This window comes from Aquarana catesbeiana, linkage group LG04 (genome assembly GCF_042186555.1).
Source record: "Aquarana catesbeiana isolate 2022-GZ linkage group LG04, ASM4218655v1, whole genome shotgun sequence".
NCBI classification, from domain to species: domain Eukaryota; kingdom Metazoa; phylum Chordata; class Amphibia; order Anura; family Ranidae; genus Aquarana; species Aquarana catesbeiana.
The window spans coordinates 609,270,717-609,292,043 of NC_133327.1; the positions used below are offsets into that span (position 1 = coordinate 609,270,717).

General features: G+C 41.3%; 1 protein-coding gene and 1 long non-coding RNA gene across 7 annotated transcripts in view; one reads left to right on the forward strand and one right to left on the reverse strand.

Annotated features, from left to right (window-relative positions):
• The window catches only part of MACROD2 (mono-ADP ribosylhydrolase 2), a 3,509,413-nt gene that overhangs the window by 2,702,821 nt on the left and 785,265 nt on the right, over positions 1 to 21,327 (reverse strand). The window lies entirely within an intron of this gene.
• The window catches only part of LOC141141596 (uncharacterized), a 142,890-nt gene that overhangs the window by 73,333 nt on the left and 48,230 nt on the right, over positions 1 to 21,327 (forward strand). The window contains exon 2 of the long non-coding RNA XR_012244150.1: positions 132 to 164. This is a non-coding gene — a long non-coding RNA (uncharacterized lncRNA). The remainder of the gene's footprint in view (positions 1 to 131; positions 165 to 21,327) is intronic.

Genomic DNA, 21,327 nt, shown 5'->3' on the forward strand with positions numbered 1-21,327 from the left:
CTGTTTTCTAGTTTTTAGAAATGACGACAAATTGATATTTAATATTTGAGAATGTTTTAGTACATTTTCAAACTGCATTAATTAAATTGTCATTTCTGATGATTTTACACATACTTTTTATTCTTTTTTAGAAACCAGGGATGCGTATGTACCAAATGGAGAAGGTAAGAATAAAATATTTTAAGGAAATGGAAATTTTATCTCTGTTCCGACTTAATTGGATAATAACTACATTTTAATTCAGCGTGGCGTCTTTTTTCCCCCCTGAGCATTTGTTTCATTTGCATAATTAAGTTCCTGGTCTGGACAGTTTTTAAGTATATGCAGCACATCTAGAGTAGTTTGAGCAATTCCATTTGGGAACCCTGGCCCTTTCTTTGCTCATAGCTAAGCTAAGTCACTACATAAGTTCTACGAGCAATCTTCTTAACAACCAGTAGAGATTTAGTCATTTTATCCTTAAATGTACTTTAGCCATTTTCTGCTACGTACAAAAAAAAAAAGTACTGATTATAAAATGTAAAGGTTTGCTTTTAACTGCACTGCAAATTAAATTCTAAAAACTTCTGTATCACAAACTATAAAAATATAATATATTTTTATGGCTACATCAATACAACAAAAAGCATTTATATTTTATAAGCCATCCCGTCTTATGAAACAAATATTGCAGAATAGTGTAGTAAATGCTACTGAATCAGTATGTTAAAGTGTAATATCTAAAGAGAATAATGAAATCATCTATACATTGCTGAACAATGGGGTATTTACTATACCACTCAACATTTTTTAGCATGCAAAATCATATATCAATTAAACAGGGTCTACAAATTGGTCTATCTCTGTGAAAATAGGGCACAATTTTCTTGCAGTTCCTTGGAGAGAAAGTGGGTGATATTTTGCATGTTGACGTACATGTAATCCATCAATCAAGGCTCCTTCAGGGCATTAATGTTGGGGCTAAAACTTGTAAATTGTTAGCAAGAGCCTAGGGCCCAGTGATGTCCAGAGGGCCAGCAATAAACTACATGCTCTTGCAATAAACCGGGGGGTGATGCAATTGGTCAAAGCTGTACACAGTTCAAGAAGGGAGAGAGGAGAACAAAAAATAAAAAAAGGGAAAAGGAGAGTGTCGCAGGGCAAGCTGCACATTCCTTAGCGCAGGGGTGGGCAACCTGCGGCCCTCTAGCTGTTGCAGAACAAGTACCATCATGCCCCTCCCTCCGAGAGTCATGGTTGTAACTGTCAATCTTGCAATGCCTTGTGGGACATGTAGTTTCACAACAGCTAGAGGGGTGCAGGTTTCCCACCCCTGCCTTAGCATATATTTGAAAAAAACTATGTTTCTAGCAGGAACGTATGGCCAATAAACTACCCACAGTTGCTGTACTTGTGAAAACAGTGCCCAAAAAAAGCCAGAGGACAAAAGACTAGTCAGCTGTATTGCCTGTGGTCTCCCTGCAGCTCATCTATCCCCATTTACTCACCATGCCTTGTTCTTCACTGATCGTGCTGGATTGACTCAATCAGTTATTGGTCAATGGGTAGGTGATGATGAGGGCAGGTTGAAAGAATTCCCTTCCAATGATTTCTGTCCAACTTAAAAAGAAGGTGGTGGTGAGCCCTTTTTGGGAGCTTGGGCTGCTACCTCTGTGTACAGCCTTGAGGTCATTTCTGCATGTACTTGTAAAAGCAGGTAGAAAGGAGTGCCTGATATCCAGTGAATGCAAGCTGGAAAGTGAGTTTGTAATCATCAGAGAGTAGAAAAAGTAATCAAGCAAACACGTTTTGGAGGAACAAAGACTCTCCCTTCCTCAGGGCTGTTGCTGCATACCAATATTAAATAGGGAAGGATCTCAAATAGGTGTATCTAACACCAAGATCAGAAAGACTGTTGTCAGCTGTGTTTACAGAGGCAACTCTTTCTGATCTTGGCATTACACACACACCTACCCAAACATGGATCAAAATTCATCCAATCACTGCTCAACTGTCTGAATTTCGATCCGTGTATGGCCAGCCTAAGGCAACAGAGTATAGGCAGTGGCGTATCATCCTGTCTCCTGTTCATTCATCTTCAATGCTGAAAAAGTGACTGGAGACAAATATATGACAAAATGTAATTGTAAAAAAAAAGATAAAAAATAAAATTTGGCAAAAAAATAATATGAAATAAAAAACTACTGACACCACCAGCCCCCCCCCCCCAAACACACACACACACACACACACACACACACCCTACCAACACTGTCCACAGTCCCACTCCCCCCAAAAAAAAGCATTGTGAAAAAAAATGAAAAACAAATTAAATTGTCAAAAGAAAATACATAAAAATGAAAAAACTATTGACACCATCCACTGCTCTACTGACATTGTCCACTGCCGCATTACCCCCCCCCCCCCCCCCCCCCAATCACATCCCCATAAGCACTGTGAAAAATCTTTTTTTTTTAAAGATTTAGTAAAAAATAATAGATAATAAAATTATAAAAACAAAAAAACTGCTGTCCTACTGTCACTGTCCACCCCCCCCCCCAAATCAGTGTGGAAAAAATACAAAAATAAATTGTAAAAAATAATTAAAATATAAAATTGTAAAAAATAATAACAATAAAAAAATTTGGACACTGTCCATTGTTCTACTTACACCATCCAGTGGCCTCCAAAAAGCTTTTTTAAAAAAAAAAGAAAAAAGAAAAAAAAAAAGAACTACTGACACTGTCCTACTGACACCATCCTGCACATACTAACCACCGCCGTACACTCCACACTCCTCTCCTGCACATAATACCCACCGCCATACACTCAGCACTCCTCTCCTGCACATACTACACACCACCATACACTCCATACTCCTCTCCTGCACATACTACACACCGCCATACACTCAGCACTCCTCTCCTGCACATACTACTCACCTCCATATTCTCTGCACTCCTCTCCTGTACATAATAACCACCTCCATACACTCAGCACTCCTCTCCTGCACATACTACCCACCTCCATATTCTCTGCTTTCCTCTCCTGTACATAATACCGACCACCATACACTCCATACTTATCTTCTGCACATACTACCAACCCTATATACTCCATACTCGTCTTCTGCAGATAATACCCACCTCCATACACTCTGCACTCCTCTCCTGTATATACTACCCACCACTATACACTCCAAACCCCTCTCCTGCACATATTACCAGGCCACCCCCAATATATATCACTCTATTTAAGCCACGCCCACATTTTGCCACAAGGCTTTGTGTGCTCCGCATTTTTTTTTTAATGATGCCCAGGGGCCCACTTTTTATCTCGTACACAGGCCCATTCATTTCATGATATGCCCCTGAGTATGGGTAATGTATTTTTTTGGTTATAGCGCAGAGATGTCCAATTATTCATTTGACAGAGAATGCAGAGGAAAATATATGTGTTCGCTGTGTTGACCTGCTAGTGTTTGACAACAGAACAATAATAAATTGTTTCAATTCAAAGAAGCAGGAGAGAATCCTTTTGCAGACATTGCCCAAAACTAAGAAATTACCTTCAGGAGGTGTGGACCTTTCATAGACTTGGTAACCTCTGAATGTTCTTTCAAATTATTTCCTATACTCAACCCAATTTAGGTCCATGAATCAAAGGATGAGGACCACACTCATTTCCTTTTTAACCTTGGTAATAGGTGCTTATGGTGTTTGTAGTGGATGGCATGGTAAAACTAAGAAATCACCAGCACACCGACATAAATACTAATTTATAGGTGCAATACCACATTAGTCAAATTTGCCAAATAATGTTTTAGGCGCCAGGACCATGCAGGATTACTTTCTCACAGTGACATAGTGTGGTCACAATGTTACCTTGAGGAAGGTACCCTGTGTGGTCCCAAAATATGTGCTTCCGTGACATTGCTCTGTTTGCAACAGAGTGCTGGTGTCAGGATGTTAACCAAGACAAGGGGATGCATGCGCCAGTGCTCAGAGTTCCTATGAATAACCTACATGGGCATGTGTGAGGGCATGTCCAGTCTCAGAACTGGCACCAAGCGGCCTATTTAAGGGAAAAAGTGGTGACTGCTCATTACTGGATGTTGTTCAGCTACACATGATCATCGCTACTGTGTTGATCTTACCTTGTTACCTGATTATCCGTTACTGAATGGGCTTGCTCTTATTCATCTCTGCTGCACTCCTGATCATGACCTTGGCTTGTTTGACCACACTTCCATATGCTTTTCTATGTATGATCTTGGCCAGGGTACTGACTACATTCCAGCCACTTACCTGTGTATGACCCTAGTTTGTCTCCTTAACAACTCTCCCATTCTGACTACTTACCTGTGCTCGACCACAGCTTGGTTTCTGGACAAATGGCTTGTCTTTCTACTGGAGGTATAGTCTCCACACTGCTGCATCCAAGATCCGCCCTATGGGTTCCGCCCTGCACTACCATGGTCATACAAACTCTCAGCCGTGGATCCTTGTGGAGTGTGTCTAAGACTTCTGTATACAACCCAGACACCGCTAACTCCACTGCAACTACCAGCCAACCGGTTCACCGCCACCCGTGCTACTTTGTGCCTTGTACAGCTGTCTCCATACTCAGGGATGCTCAGACCAGAGCCGCTAGGGAAACCATCTCGTCACTTCGGCCTCCATGGTATGTGACAACTGGTGTTATCGCATCGCTTTACTCCAATTCAGGTCCAAACACAGACAGCCCTGTTAATATTTCATTTTATTTTTTAATGTAGCATACAGCAGCATTAATTGCATTAATGCTGCAGCATTATTCAAAATATTCTTAAAGTACATGTACAATCCTAGCTATAGTTGTGTGAAAAAGTATTTGCCTCCTTTTTGATTTTTTATTTTTTTGCATATTTGTCACACTTAAATGACTCAAACCAGCAAACACATTTTATTATTACACAAAGATAACCTGACAAATACAATACAAAATACAGTTTTTAAATGATGGTTTCATTTATTAAGGGGAAAAAGCTGTCCAAACCTTCCTGGCCCTATGTGAAAAAGTAATTGCCCCCCTTGCTAAATCATGAATTAACTGTGATTAACCACATTTTTTGGAAAGTTAAGTTCAATGTCACTTGCCAAACTCAGGCCTAATTACTGCCAGACCTGTTGAATGAAGAAATCACTTAAATAGAAGCTGTTGGACAAAGTGAAGCACGCTGAAAGATCTCAAAAAGCAATGCATCATGCTGCCAGTTAAAGAAATTCAAGAACAGATGAGAAACAAAGTAATTGACATCTATTAGTCTAGAAAGGGTTACAAAGCCATCTCTAAGGCTTTGGGACTTCAGTGAACCACGGTAAGAGGCATTATCCACAAATGGAGAAAATTTGAAAGAGTGTTGAACCTTCCCAGGAGTGGCCGGCCAACCAAAATTACTCCAAGAGCACAATGATGACTCATACAGGAGGTCATGAAAAAAGCCAGAACAACATTTAAAGAACTGCAGGCCTCACTTACCTTAGGTAAGGTCTGTGTTAATGATTCATCAATAAGAAAACGACTGGGCAAAAATGGTGTCCATGGGCGAGTTCCAAGACCAAAGCCACTGCTGACCAAAAAGAACACAAAGGCTCCTCTCACATTTGCCAAAAAAATCTGAATTATCCCTAAGACTTTTGGGCAAATATTCTGTGGATTGATGAGACAAAAGTTGAACTTTTAGGAAGGTGTGCGTCTCGTTACATCTGGCATAAAACAAACACGGCATTTCATAAAAAGAACATCATACCAACAGTCAGACGTGGTGGTAGTGTTATGGTCTGGGGCTGCTTTGCAGCTTCAGGACCTGGACCACTTGCCATCGTTGATGGAACCATGAATTCTGCTCTCCACCAGAAAGTCCTGAAGGAGAATGTCCAGCCAGCAGTTCCTGACTGCAAGCGCACTTGGATTTTGCAGGACAATGATCCAAAACACACCAGCAAACCCACCTCTGAATGGCTAAAATAAAGAACAAAATAAAGGTTTTGGAGTGGCCTAGTCAAAGTCCGGGCTTAAATCCAAATGAGATGCTGTGGCATGACCTTTTACAGGTCATTCATGCTGGAAAACCCTTCAATATGGCTGAATTAAAACAATTCTGCAAAGAAGAGTGCGCCAAAATTCCTCCACAGCAATGTCAAAGACTTCTTGCCAGTCATCCCAAATGATTGATTGCAGTTGTTGCAACCAAGGGTGGCACAACCAGTTATTAGGTTTAGGGAGCAATTACTTTTTCACATAGAGCCAGGCAGGTTTGGACAGCTTTTTTCCCTTAATAAATTAAACGATCATTTAAAAACTGCATTTTGTATTTACTCAGGTTTTCTTTGTGTCATATTAACATTCGTTTGATGATCTGAATCATTTAAATGTGACAAATATGCAAAGAAATAAAAAAATCAGGAAGGGGGCAAATACTTTTTCACAGCACTTTATTTGATACCTATATTAATTATTTTGCGTAAAAATCCACCTGTGTATAGCCCCCTGAACTTCTACATTGACATCAGACTGCATCTGATGCCAGTGTGGAGTCTATTTGTGGCATGACTCTGCGCATACACACTTGGACAGGCAGCAGCAAAGCGGGGAACGTGATTCAGGACAGAAATAGCCAGCCGATGCATACAGAATGGCTATCAAGCAAGCCATAAATCTCCTGTAAAACAGTCTTTAAAGTGTTGCCCTCCACAAGCCTGGTATTAGAAGCTGATTCTATAATTCATATGCTGGACATGCTCTCCATTATTTGCTACATATCTCGAGCCAAGTGTCAGAATCTTTGTGACAAAAGTACCTTTTATGGGGGCGACCGATGTTACACAGCAACACAATGCTCTGCAGGGTTCCACTGCCATACAATCTAATATGTCATTACTTGCTACAAAACTGGGTGAGAATATGTCAAATTACAGTGAAAAATGCATTTTAGAAATGGCATAGTGAAGACACGAGAGTGGCGCTTTGGCGTGATAAATGGCTGTAAAGCAGAGCTTGCTGTACAGATGAAACTATAACAAGCTACCTTGGAAGGGAATGTAAGGCCGGCTAGTGGCTACGCTATGACAGAAGATAAGTGTGCTGGGCCTCCCTAGAGAGGCAGGGATAGCTTGCGCAGCATATGGCAAGTTGTGACAGTGAACAATTATAAATGCAACTCAATTTCCATCAAATAGCTGGGCTTTCTAGTACTGGCAACAAAACATTAAACCAAGAAGACCCGTTGCCAGTTCCTGTAACAAAGTGAAAAGTAATGTGAAATGTAGACATTCTTGGTAGTGGAACGACATATAGCAAAATCATTGTGGGCCTCTATGGCTTTCCGGCTGTCCCAGCAGAGCAGACTGGAGAAGATATTGCTGGACATGAGTCTTCAGTCAAGTGCAGGTCAAGGAAAAAAAACATATGCAGGACATCTCTGCAATGAATTCACATTTACCAGTGTTTGTCCATTTAAAGTGTATTTCCACCTTTGCAGTCAAATCTGAGAAACCCTCACACTACATGTTTGTCATATTTTGTCTTTTGCCACACGTCATATCTAAAATATATATTTTTTAAATGGAACTTTTATAGTTGTTTCTTTAGAGTGGTTTATACATAGGACTCTATAGACTGCAATTTATTCTAAATACTAGAATAGCTATGTGCAATTCGCTTAAGCCCCATACACACAAGCCGAACGTTGGGAAACATCAGCCAGTTTAAAAAAAAAAAAAAAATATGACATTCGGCCGTGTGTATGCCACCCTATCCGACAGAAGCCGGCCATTTGGCGGGCTTCTGATAGACAAGCATGCTGGAAAACCAGCAGCCGACCGACTCCCAATTGAAAGCCGAGCTATGTGAATTGAAACATGTAACAAACATGGAAAACATAAATAAAATAAATAAATATTAGAGAGTGTCAGTTCACCTTTAAAGAAAAAAATGTAAAGGTGAACCAACACTGTACACCCTGCCTGTTCCCACTGTACATACCTCCGGTGATCCTGAGACCTCCCAGCACTTCGCTCTCTTCTCTGCGGAGTGCTTTTGGGATGCAATAGATTTATTTTGATTGGTCAGCATCGTCACAGTGATTCAGTCTAAACTAACCCTTTAAGGACCCTGCAAGTGCAGTAAAATAACTGTTGATCTGTAAGAAATGCACTCAGCTCCTAAGGCCAGCTATATATGGATCGAAATTCGGCAGCTTCAGCAGTCTGACACACCACTGCACCAATCTCAGTAAAGAGCCTCTGACTGAGGCTCTTTACCACGTGATCAGCCGTGTCCAATCATGGCTGATCATGGTGTAAACCGGAAGAGCCATTTATCGGCTTTTCCTCACTCGCATCTGACAGACACGAGTAGAGAGCCGATCGGTGGCTCTCCAGACAGGGGGGGTCTGCGCTGATTGTTTAGCAGTGCAGCCCCCCCCCAATCCCCCCCCCGGCGAATACCCACACTCCACACTGGACCACCAGGGATGCCGCCAGGACCACCAGAGATAACCACAATAGATGGATGACCAGGGATGCCACCCATGGCCACCAGGGATGCCAGTAAGTGTCCAAAAGATGCCAGTAAGTGCCCACACATCTTGCCAGTCAGTGCCAACTATTATTGCCTGATGTCTCCTCATCAGTGATGCCTAACAGTGACATCCATCATTGCCCACCTATCAGTGCCAATCAGTGCCCATCTGTGCCACCTATCAGTGCCACCCATAAGCACCCATCAGTGCAGCCTTTTAGTGCCACCTATGAGTGCCCATCAGTGCCACCTCATCAGTGCCTGTCAGTGCAGTCTCATCAGTGACCATCACTGAAGGAGAAAACTTACTTATTTACAAAATTTTATAACAGAAACAAAGAAAAACTTTTTTTTTCCAAGTTTTTAGTCTTTTTTTTATTTGTTGCACAAAAAATGAAAACCCCAGCAGTGATCAAAGACCACCAAAAGAAAGCTCTATTTGTGGGAACAAAATGTTAAAAAATTTTGTTTGCGTACAGTGTAGCATGACCGCGCAATTGTCATTCAAAGTAACAACGCTGAAAGCTTAAAATTGGGCAGGAAGGGGCGAAAGTGCCTGGTATTGAAATGGTTAAAGTGGATGTAAACCCACCACTCTCCCAGTATAAACTAATGGCACAGTATTAATGTATAAATACATGCAAGCCTCCTGCATATATCCCTACCATGCAAATGTCATCTCCCTCAGCAGTAGGAGCCCTGCAAAACTCTGGAATCGGTGGTTGGGTCCCTTTGCCGAAGCTTGGCGGGCAGAGTCATGATGTCACAAAACGCGGCGCCCGCCTCTACACTCTCCTATTCCTGAGTTATGAGTAACATCCAGTCAAAACTCAGGAAAGGCACCCCATGACTTCATCATGCCCGATCATGCTGAGGTGTGGAGCAGCCAATCCTGTGAGAGCTGGAGAAGAAAGGAAGGGTAATGTGAAGCTGAAAAAGTAATACACTCTCTCTCTCGCCCTGCATTAGATAAAGAAATCAGATGTCAGTCACAGCAGTGGAAGATGTGGTGACACAAACTTATCTGTGTGTCATTTTTTATCTTACTAAAAAACACAAGAGGATTGCTCAGAGCTGTATTAACTCTTTGTGGCAAGACTGGGCACAGATGACTTGACATCCTCTACTGTACCAGGTAGAGGTCTTCATTAAAATAAAAAAATTCAGGTTTATATTCACTTTAAGTCCATTTTTTGCTTGTAGCTTTTTGCGTGTTGTCAGCCCTCCTAGTTTTCTCTTGCCAAAATACTCAGACTCACCTGCTCTTCAATTCCCACATTACAAAGGCTAATCATTCCATAGTTCTAAGATATAGACTGAGAGCGCTAATTACTCTCCCTGAAAAAACACCAGAAGCATAGTGGTGTGTCGGGTGTTTCCATGCAGCCCAGGCCTAGGCCTCCAAGCCACCTCCCTTCTAGTAAACTGTGTTCACTACTCCTCAGTTCACAAATGAACAGGAAGCCGCTTGGCACAGAGCACTTCCCATTCATTCACCTTCCAATGCAGCTCAGGCTGTAAAAAAAGGGACTGTGGAATCTCTGTCCTCAGTCCATTTCTCTGTCTCAGAAGTGAGACATCAGGGGTCTACACCAAAGCCCCCCAACTGGGCTCCTAAAAAATTGTAAAAAAAATCATTATAATAAAGTAATAAAACTACTGACACCGTACACTACTGCCCTACTGACACCAATCTCTGTCCTAATTACACTGTTCACTGCCCTACTGACACCGTCCTCTGCCCTACTAACACCGTCCATGTTGTAATACATTTTAAAATGTTTGTTTACAAGAAGAGGATACTCAATGCAATGATCTTAAGGCCTTCTTGGTTAAAATAAAGCAAGGCTTTCAAGAAGACAAAGCAGCAAACAAAGTACTCAGGTCAGCTTCTAGAATTGTTGATATAATTTTGGAGTTTAATAACACTTCAAATTTGCAGTAAACCAACCAAAGACTTTAATAACTAAATGTGGGCGAGTTTTCCAAACCTATTACGTAAAAACCTCAGCAGTGAATGTGTCGGATTTATGCAGCCTGCACACAACAGTTTAACTGTGCGTCTTTATCTGTGTAAACATTTACAGAAGCCCTGCAAAAACACGGGTCCATCCGAAACTCATTTGTATCCAAATGTACACGGGCTGTAAGAATTACTAACAGATGTAAGCTTTTCACTTGTTCAAATATTGTTCAAGCCAGTTGTAATTATGTGCTTATAAATAAAATATGAAAAGGTTTGTTAGCGAAAGAAGGTGTGAGGGAGAAGACAAATGGGGTTATTCATCAAACACAAGTACCGTGTTGAAGACAAAGGCAAAGCACCACAAACGCGTTATTCATTTTAATAGGCCTATTTATTAAAGCAGGGAGGGAGCGATATCTTTTACAATGAAAATAAAATATTTTAAATATTGAGAGATAGCAAGGTTGGCAAATAGTTATAAAGCACAGACAGTTTTTAAATGGAAGCGCCATTTTTAAAATTTATAATCCCATACACCTATTGCCATTGGGCTACACGATCACCAATAGGGCATACAGACAGCTCTCCCATACTGAGCCCAAGGCGCCATTGGGTCATTCTTCTCCTCTGAGTGCCCAATGGTAGGGTTGGGGGTCCTGTCATGTAGGCTGTATGGGGCATCATGATTTCTAATGATACTCCTGATGGGCTCCTATAGATAACCCAAAGCTGCCAGAATCAAAGGAACACTCCAACCACCCTCAGGAACTCCTGTTTATTGACAAAATCATAAACAGGTATATCCTACTGTGCTAAAGGTCATCAGTGAATGGAAAAGAGAGAGTAGGAGATGAGCAACAATGGCAGATATTTTTGGCTTTGCGTGTCTCAGGAGGAAACAAGCCATCAGGACAGGTTTTCTAACTTGCCTACAACAACCTACAATAATTGTTCCCAAACGTATCATGGGGGAAACCCATAAACATAATCCAGTACATTATGTGACTGTCACACTTTCGCAATGTCATTTTCTATCAATTCATCAGGCTATATTTCTTTTTCTTTTTTTTTTTTTTAATTTGTATCACGATAATGACACAGATCTAAAATAAAAAAAGCTCCAAAACATTTTTCCTAGATGCTAATTGCAGTGCATGGTAACATAATGGACATCACAGAACGGAATTACATCTAGTGTACTATTGGCTTGGGCTTTGCATGTCCTCTATGTGTCTGCATGGCCTTCCGCTGAATGTTCATGATGCTTCCCACACGACAGGGCCATACTGGTTAAAATAGTAAAAAAAAATCTCCTCCTATTAATGAGGCAATATATCTTATAGTACACAGTCCAATATAATATTTCCTCAATGAAGAGCTGGTCTTCTACAGATAGACAGACATATGATGGTTACAAGCTAATGAAGACTGTTTCTCCATTTCACTTTACAAAGAACTCTTATCTACCAAAGAATTTCCGTGACTGAAGGCTCATTATTTTGTAACAACATATGTGCTCACCTATTAATGGTGCACTCAGTCAAAAGTGAAGATTAAGTCCAGGAAAGCATACAGAAGGCACAGAAATTTCTCACCACAATCCAAATTGCCTTGGAGGTTTTAATCTGTTTAGTGATACATGAAGCAGGGAAGAAAAAGTCCCACAGAACAGATGTTAGAAAGCAGACTTTCCCAACCCACATGTGAGGTGCTTTGTGAAGTCTGCTTACAATGGATTACATAGAAGTCAAAGAAGTAATGGAGTTTCTGTTTTTTAGCTCAGCTACTGTCAACTGTGTAACCAATTGGTTATATTTTTTGCTTGGCGGTTCATCTTAATATAAAAATGCAACTAAATAATATACAGTTGTGTGAAAAAGTATTTGCCCCCTTCCTGATTTTTTAGCATATTTTCCCCACACATAAATTATTCAGATCATCAAACAAATTGTATTATTACACAAAAATAACCCAAGTAAATCCAAGATGCAGTTTTTAAATTATTATTTCATTTATTAAGGGAAAAAGGTTGTTCAAACCTGCCTGGCCCTATGTGAATAAGTATTTGCCCCCTCCTATGCTGAATCATGAATGAACTGATTAACCACAATTTTTTGGAAAGCCGAGTTAAATTTCACCTGCCACACCAAGGCCTGATTACTGCCAGACCTGTTGAATCAAGAAATCACATAAATAGAAGCTGTCTGACAAAGTGAAGCATGCTAACAGGTCACAAAAAGTCACACATCATGCCACGATCTAAAAAAAAAATCAAAAACAGATTAGAAACAAAGTAATGTACATGTATTGGTATAGGAAAGGTTTCAAATCTATTTTTAAGGCTTTGGAACTCCAGTGAACCATGGAAAGAGCCATTATCCACAAATGGAGATAACTTGGAACAGTTGCGAACCTTCCCAGGAGTGGCCGGCCTACAAAAATTACTCCAAGAGCATGACGACGACTCATCCAGGAGGTCATAAAAAACCCAGATCATCATCTAAAGAACTGCAGGCCTCACTTGCCTCAAGTAAGATCAGTGTTCATGATTCAACAATAAGAAAGAGACTGGGCAAAAATGGCATCCATGGGAGAGTTCCAAAGCCAAAGCCACTGCTGACCAAAAAGAACACAAAGGCTCATCTCACATTTACCAAAAAACTTCTTGATTATCCCCAAGACTTTTAGGCAAATATTCTGTGGACTGATGAGACAAAAATTGAACTTTTTGGAAAGTGTGTCTCGTTACATCTGGAATAAAACTAATACAGCATTTCATAACAAGAACATCATACCAACAGTCAGACATGGTGGTAGTAGCGTGATGGTCTGGGAAGCTTTGCAGCTTCAGGACCTGGACAACTTACCATAATTGATGGAACCATGATTTCTGAGCTCTACTAGAAAATCCTAAAGGAAATTACTTTTTTTACATAAAGCCAGGCAGGTTTGGACAGCTTTTTTGCCTTAATAAATTAAACCATCATTTAAAAACTGCATTTTGTATTTACTCAGGTTACCTTTGTGTAATAATAAAATTTGCTTGATGATCTGAGTCATTTGAGTGTGACAAACATGCAAAAAAAAAATCAGAAAGGGGCAAATACTTTTCCACACAACTGTATATGAGGGCTGTACCGAAAATAATGCAAAAGTGGGCTTAACTTTTATTAACTTACATAAGTTGTTAAAATTTCATATGTTGGTAGAGTAAAGCAGCTCATAGATGAGTTATGTTCTCCCTTCCACACATTCAAGCTGGATGGGGGGGGGGGCATCATGCTATGTCAGCGGGGAGGCTTTCCTGCCATCAGAATACACTGATAAGGGCTGTGGGCTATAGCTGGTGGAACTTGTTGAGCAGGGAAAATCCAACAGGCTGGTTGTAGAGACGTTGATTAGTAGACGGACTTATGTACAACCAGCCTGCCCATACATAAATAGAAATCCAGCCGGTCCCTGCTGAACCGGCTGAATTTAAATCCTTATATGGCTGGCTTAACTCTTCCTCTATAGCAACTCTTCTTTGTCATTGCGGGTAAATGCATTCCAAGCAGAAGAAATATGCCGTCACTGAATTCTTGACAAGGGTGTAGGCCGTCTGACATTGATGGTTTCCCACCGCATGGTCTGTCTTTAGTGCTGGGTTCCCCTTCTTTAAATTTCTTCATCCATCTGTGCACATTGTTCTTGTCAATCTGTCATCTCCGAAAACATCAGGTAGTCCTTCTGTGGATGTCTTGCATAGACAGTGGGACACAGCAGCTTCTGTGTACCAACAACGCTACTGGGAGAAGCCATTTGTATAGAGGACGTAAAGAGTTGTCAGACCAGAACCAGGGCCATACATGATGAAACAACAAGATCAACCAAGCAATCTATGGATATTATCAGAGGCTAATTTAAGAAACTTGCAATACAGAGTTTTTCATTTGTGCCTGGAGAGACACTTTGAAGATTTGCCATACAGGTAGATATATCACCCTGAACAATAGATGGTGAGATTAACTGCCTACATTTACTCAGGTCACATGCCTCTGGGATCTTCTCTCACTGTGCTCCCATTGCTTGCAAAAAAAAATTACCGAGGGGGTGAAACAGAAAATCTCTGCATGTGTTAACGAGCACTTAAGATCCTCGTTAAGGCTCTGTTGTTGTCCATACAAGTAATTGATTATCTTAAGTGATGATCTTCCAGATTATTTTCCATTATAGATTCAGATTTATTGTTATCTACTCTAATAACATTGCAATAAAGGAAGGAGGAAGGAGAAAAGATGGTGGGTGGTTGTTTTTTTTTTAATGACCAGTATGACCTGTGTACATCTTGGTCAGTCTAAGATGTCTGATAACAAACAGAGGATCAGGTTTCCCTGAGAAATCTCACAGGTGTTCAGCTTGTGTGCCCCCAGGAACCAAGGTCCTGCTAGACACATTTCTCACTTCAGTAAGGAATCCTGTTTTGTGCTCCTGCTCACCCAAGTGATTCGAGCCTGGCCTTTCTACAATAGCCTGGAAAACAATAACAGCCCCTGATCGCACTGCGGACAGTGATTGATGCCACAGACCAAAGGCACCCCTAGCATTTTTCGCAAGCCTTCAGTCTGGTAAAATAAGCTTGCACTGATGTTTGGCTCTGCAATACATGTACACTGGAATATATTTCATTCAATATTTTATTTTCTGCAAACATGGCACTTCTAGAGTATTGCAACCTATGCTTCATGTCTGGCACACACTTAAAATACTATATAGAGACTAATAGACAGGAAAGGCAGAAAAGACAGAAAGAAATACTAAGTTTAACCACTCCAGCTCCAGGAGGTTTACCCCTTCCTTCATGCCCAGGCCGTTTTTTGCGACACTGCACTGCATTACTTTAATTGACAATTGTTGTGCAACGTTGTATGCAAATAGAGCTTTCTTTCGGTGGAATTTGATCACCTCTGTGGTTTTTGGGTTCTGCACTATAAAACAAAAAAAGACAGGCAGACAATTTAACCACTTGCCAACCAGCAGCCGCAGTTTTACTGAGGCAGAATGGCACGGCTGGGCGAAACAACGTTATGCAACATTGCTTCGCCCTGTGGCCACTGCGCTCGCCCCCAGAGCCGATGCGACTGCCCGGCGGTCGCGATGACCGCCGGGCTCCAGCGATCGCTCGTGACACGCCGAGAACCGGGATCTGTGTGTATAAACACACAGTATCCGATTCTCTGAGGGGAGAAAAGACTGATTGTGTGTTCATACAAAGTATGAACAGCAATCTGTCATCTCCCCTAGACAGTCCCATCCCCCTTCAGTTAGAACACAGAGAGGGAACACAATTAACCCCTTGACCGCCCCCTAGTGTTTAACCTCTTCACTGCCAGTGACATTTTTACAGTAATCAGTGCATTTTTATTTTTATTTTGCTGTATAAATGCCAATAGTCCCAAAAATGTGTCAAAAGTGTCTCATGTGTCCGCCATAATGTCACAGTCCTGATAAAAAAAAAAAAAAAAAAAATCGCAGATCACCGCCATTACTAGTAAAAAAAAAATTATAAAAATGCTATAAATCTATCCCCTATTTTGTAGACGCTATAACTTTTGTGCAAACCAATCAATATGCGCTTATTGTGATTTTTATTACCAAAAATATGCAGAAGAATACATATCAGCCTAAACTGAGAAAAAAAAATAGCTGTTTTTTTTTTTTAAAAAGTGGGGATATTTATTATAACAAAAAGTACAAAATATTGTGTTTTTTTTTCTAAATTGTAGCTCTTTTTTTGTTTATAAACGCAAAAAATGAAAACCGCAGAGATGATCAAATACCACCAAAAGAAATCTCTATTTGTGGGGAAAAAAAGAACATCAATTTTGTTTGGGTGCCGCACCACCGCGTACTTGTCAGTTAAAGCGACGCAGTGCCGATTCGCAAAAAATGGCCTGGTCATTCAGCAGTCAAATCTTCCAGGGCTGAAGCGGTTAAAAAAAAAAAATATATATATATATATATATATATATTATATATATATATATATTTTTTTTTTTTTAAATGTAAAAAATCTAATTTCTTCGCAAATTTATGTACATATGTATTCTGCTACACATTTTTGGTAAAAAAAATTCCAATAAGTGTATATTGATTGGGTAAATTTATGGAATATTTTTTTTAAATAGTAATGGCGTCGATCAGCGATTTTTAGTGGGACTGTGACATTGTGGTGGACAAATCTGATACTAAGTGACACTTTTTGGGGACCAGTGACACCAATGTAGTGATCAGTGCTTAAAAAAAAAAAAAAAGCACCGTCACTGTACTAAAGACACTGGCAGAGAAGGGGTTAGGGGCATTCAAAGGGTTAACTGTGTTCCCTGGGAGTGTTTTCTAACTGTGTGGCTGGTGCATTTACTGTGGAAATGCAGATCGGTGTTCCTGCGTAGCAGAAACACAAGATCTCGGTCTTCCCTTCTCAAAGAATGGTGATCTGCCTTGTTTACACAGGCAGACAATCGGCGGGTCCCGATGGACATCGGGTCCATGGGATGTGCTATTTGGCTCCTGCTGTATCCAATCACAGCGGGAGCACGTCGCCAGTGGTGCGAGAGCGTGCCCCAGACCCGGAAGTGTCAGATCTGCGTGGGGCGGACGCTAAGTGGTTAATCAGACACTGAATCAGACACTGGATGCAGGAAGCCATCCAACATGAAAATGCCGTGGCAGTGCTTCGTTCACAGAACTCCAGATGAAATTAACAAGAATACAATGAAAAGCCTATTACAGGTTAAACAACAAAACTAGCTTTTGATGCAATATTCACCTTCAATCTAGAGATTTCTCCCACAGAACTTTTATCTGTCGTTATATATCCTCCGTCTCATGGCCAGAATCATTCAACCCATTTCTAGATTGTGACTGGATAGTAAAAGAAACAGTGATGAGCTCATTTCTCTGTCATTTTGTTTTCTCCTCCTATCAGCATGCTCCTTGCCAGCACATTAACTGATTGGCTACTTGTGTTGCTTCTTCCTCTCACACACCAGCTCTGCTGTCCAGGGACTGCAAGAGGCAGAAGAGACCAGGATAATTCAGATACTTACACTGCTTGAAAATATTTTTATTACTGGAATAATGATTACAGAGTTACATTAATGTGCATCTTTTATAGCTGCCAATTGTTCACTTTATTTATTACACATACTTGTATAGCGCCGTCAATTTGTGCAGTACTTTACATATACATTATGCATTCGTAGCAGTCCCTGCCCTCAAGGAGCTTACAATCCCTAGCCCACATTCATCCATACACATACTACGGCCAAATTAGACAGGAGCCAATTACCTACCAGCATGTCTTTGAAGTGTGGGAGGAAATCCAAACAGGCACAGGGAGAACATGCAAACTCCGTGCAGGTAGTGCTGGGGTTGGATCTCAAACCATTGATCTTAGTGCTGCTAGGTAGAAGTGCTAACCACTTAGCCATTGTGCTACCCAATTTTAAACTTTTATTTTTTTGTGGCAGGAGCCACAGAGTGAAAAAAGGCAACTGTTGGCATCTATAGCACCTAATGCTCAGAATTGTAGCTTAGCTGGCACATGGCAGAAGTCAGAACCACCTTCCAAGTGCCCATTTATCTATGCGAATTCAGTCTATGAGAGTTTAGTCAACCACAGCTGTGATAACAATAACAGTGTAGAGCTATTTCCAACTCCAGGGCAGTGTCTGCTCACTTACCACTACTTACAACACCATCCATCTCTCTGCGCCACAATGTCCCTGGAAACCTTGGTAAACCTTTACCCCTGACCCCCACATTACACTGTACCTGAATAACTCACTTTCCGCATTCCCGAGTCAGCAGTGTCCATTCCAACCCAAACCCAACTGTGGGCTGAACACATAGCTGTTCTGTACCCAGCTCCATGGAGTGGCTCTGAAAATATCACTTTTCTCAAATCTTAGCAGTGCAACACCCCTGAAAATATAACTTCAGTGATGAAGCGTTTCTGTTTTTTCTCATAAAGCGGAGTTCCACCCAAAAGTGGAACTTCCGCTTTAAGCACTCCTTGCCCCCAGACATGCCACATTTGGCATGTAATTTTTTTTTTTTGGGGGGGGGGTGTTAGGTGCAACTTTTAAATAAGTTGCTTATAGTTTATATTGCTTTGTCTAATTATTGCTTCATATAGGAATTAAGACACAGAGTCAGGTATGTCTGTATCAAAGTTCTGAGCATCCCCAAAAAGGACTGCTCCCTTTACTTCTTTTATAGGCAGTTCCAAAAGCAGTAATCTTATCGGCATTACCAAATGAGGTTAAGGTACAAAGAGTTTCTCATCAGCGAACATGTAATGATTATTCAGCAGTTCCAAATTCCATCTAGATACAGATTGATAGAACAATTGATACGTACACAGGTAAGAAAGGAGCACAAACAATTTAAATAGAACAATTGATACGTACACAGGTAAGAAAAAACAGAAACAATTAAAGTGGAACTCTAAGTCATTATTTCAACCCTATCAGGGGGGTACCCTCTTTTTAGTGGGACTTCCTGTCCCATTTCCTCCTTCCTGTTCTCGGCCGCCTAGGCGACTCCTCCTCTTGCCCTATGTGGCCCCTCCCTGCCAGTGATCTTCTGGGACACAACACAGGTCCCAGAAGATTGGCTGGCCAATAGAAGAGCACAGCGCGACTCTTGCATGCACAGTGCCCGCCCGGCCGTGAAGCCGTAAGCTGTCACGGCCGGGTGCCCACAGTATCAATGGAGGCGCCGAGGAGAGGAGGGGGAGAGGAGCGAGGCTCTGGGGTGGCCGCATCGCTGGACCGTGGGGCAGGTAAGTGTCGGTTTATTAAAAGTCAGCAGCTATGCTTTTTGTAGCTGCTGACTTTTAATAAACTAAAAAACGCATGGAACTCCGCTTTCAGTTTAAATTTAAAACTGTCCATAGGCATTAAGTGATAGTTTCCCAATCTAACCATTGGGTGACAATCTGTGGAAGACCCATCTAGAGAAAAATAGAGAAAATTAGTGTATGTCATATATGAGACACTGTGCTTAAAGTGGATGTAAAGGCTATTTATTTATTTTTTTTACCTTAAAGTGTTACTAAACCCACAACAGTAAAATCAGTCTGTGTATGCAGTAAAGCATGCTTGTTATACTCAATGTGAAACCTAAGGGGTTAATCCTCCGCATTGTGTAAAAAGGCTGTTTGATCCTGTCTTCTCTGATCCTCCCCTTCTTCCACAGTCCCCAAACCATCTCCTGATAGAATAGAGCCTTGTGGGCAAGCTGCACATGCTCACTTTGGTGTGTAATGCTAAAGAGTTTTTTTTTTCTTGGGAGACTGCATGTGATCAGCACAGGGCCAATCAGCACTGTACAGACAGAGGGTCAGGGGTCCAGCAGCCTCATAGGACAGTCAAGGGAGAATGAAAACTCCTCCTACAAGCTTTAACCAGTGCTCTGCTGGACACTGAAAAATGATTGCCTTTCCATGTTCTGTGTACTGTGGGAGGCCAAATATAGTGAATGCAGGGTCCTGGGTTTAGTAACACTTTAATGCATTCTCTGCACTAAGGTATAAAATCTTCTCCAGATAGCAAGAACAACTTGCCACAAATTTGTGACAGTATTGAATTGTAAATCTGTTAACTTTCTGCATGTTTTCACTGCCAAGTTGTACACTTGCAGAGTACTTAAGCACAAGTTCTAGTTTACACTTTTCCCATTTGTAGCAAATGTGCATGGAAAGTCTCTTGCAAGAGCAAAGTTGCCATGGTGAATCTACAGCAAGAGCTCTGCAAGTCTACAGCATGAAAAGTCTGTCACAGTGACCCCTGTGGTGGGATGACTATTGCACAACATAACTGAACCAGAACTTGCAGCAGACAAAAAAAGGGCCAAAATACATCCCTGGGAATTACAGACCAGTTAGCCTAACATCAATAGTATACAAGCTCTTTGAGGGGATAAGGGACTACAAGATTTTAGTAATGAAAAGGTATCATTAGCAGTAATCAGCATGGATTCATGAAGAATCGTTCTTGCCAAACCAATCTATTAACCTTCTATGAGGAAGTGAGTTGCCATCAAGATAAAGGAAGGCCAGTAGACATGGTGTATCTGGATTTTGAAAAAGCATTTGACACAGTTCCCCATAAACATTTACTGTACAAAATAAGGTCCGTTGGCATGGACCATAGGGTGAGTACATGGATTGAAAACTGGCTACAAGGGGCGAGTTCAGAGGGTGGTGATAAATGGGGAGTACTCAGAATGGTCAGGGGTGGGTAGTGGGGTCCCCACAGTGTTCTGTGCTGGGGCCAATCCTATTTAACTTGCTCATAAACGACCTGGAGGATGGGGTTAAAAGTTCAATCTCTGTATTTGTGGACGATACTAACCTAAGCAGGGCAATAACTTCTCCGCAGGATGTGGAAACCTTGCAAGAAGATCTGAACAAATTAATGGGGAGGGCAACTACATGGCAAATGAGGTTTAATGTAGAAAAATGTAAAAGAATGCATTTGGTTGGCAAAAATATGAAAGCAATCTATTCCCCAGGGGGGGGGGGGGAACCTATGGGGGGAATCTAGGATGGAAAAGGACCTGGGGGTCCTAGTAGATGATAGGCTCAGCAATGGCATGCAATGCCAAGCTGCTGCTAACAAAGCAAACAGAATATTGGCATGCATTAAAAGGGGGATCAACTCCAGGGATAAAACAATAATTCTCCCGATCTACAAGACTCTGGTCCGGCTGCACTTGGAGTATGCTGTCCAGTTCTAGGCACCCGATCTCAGGAAGGATGTACTGGAAATGGA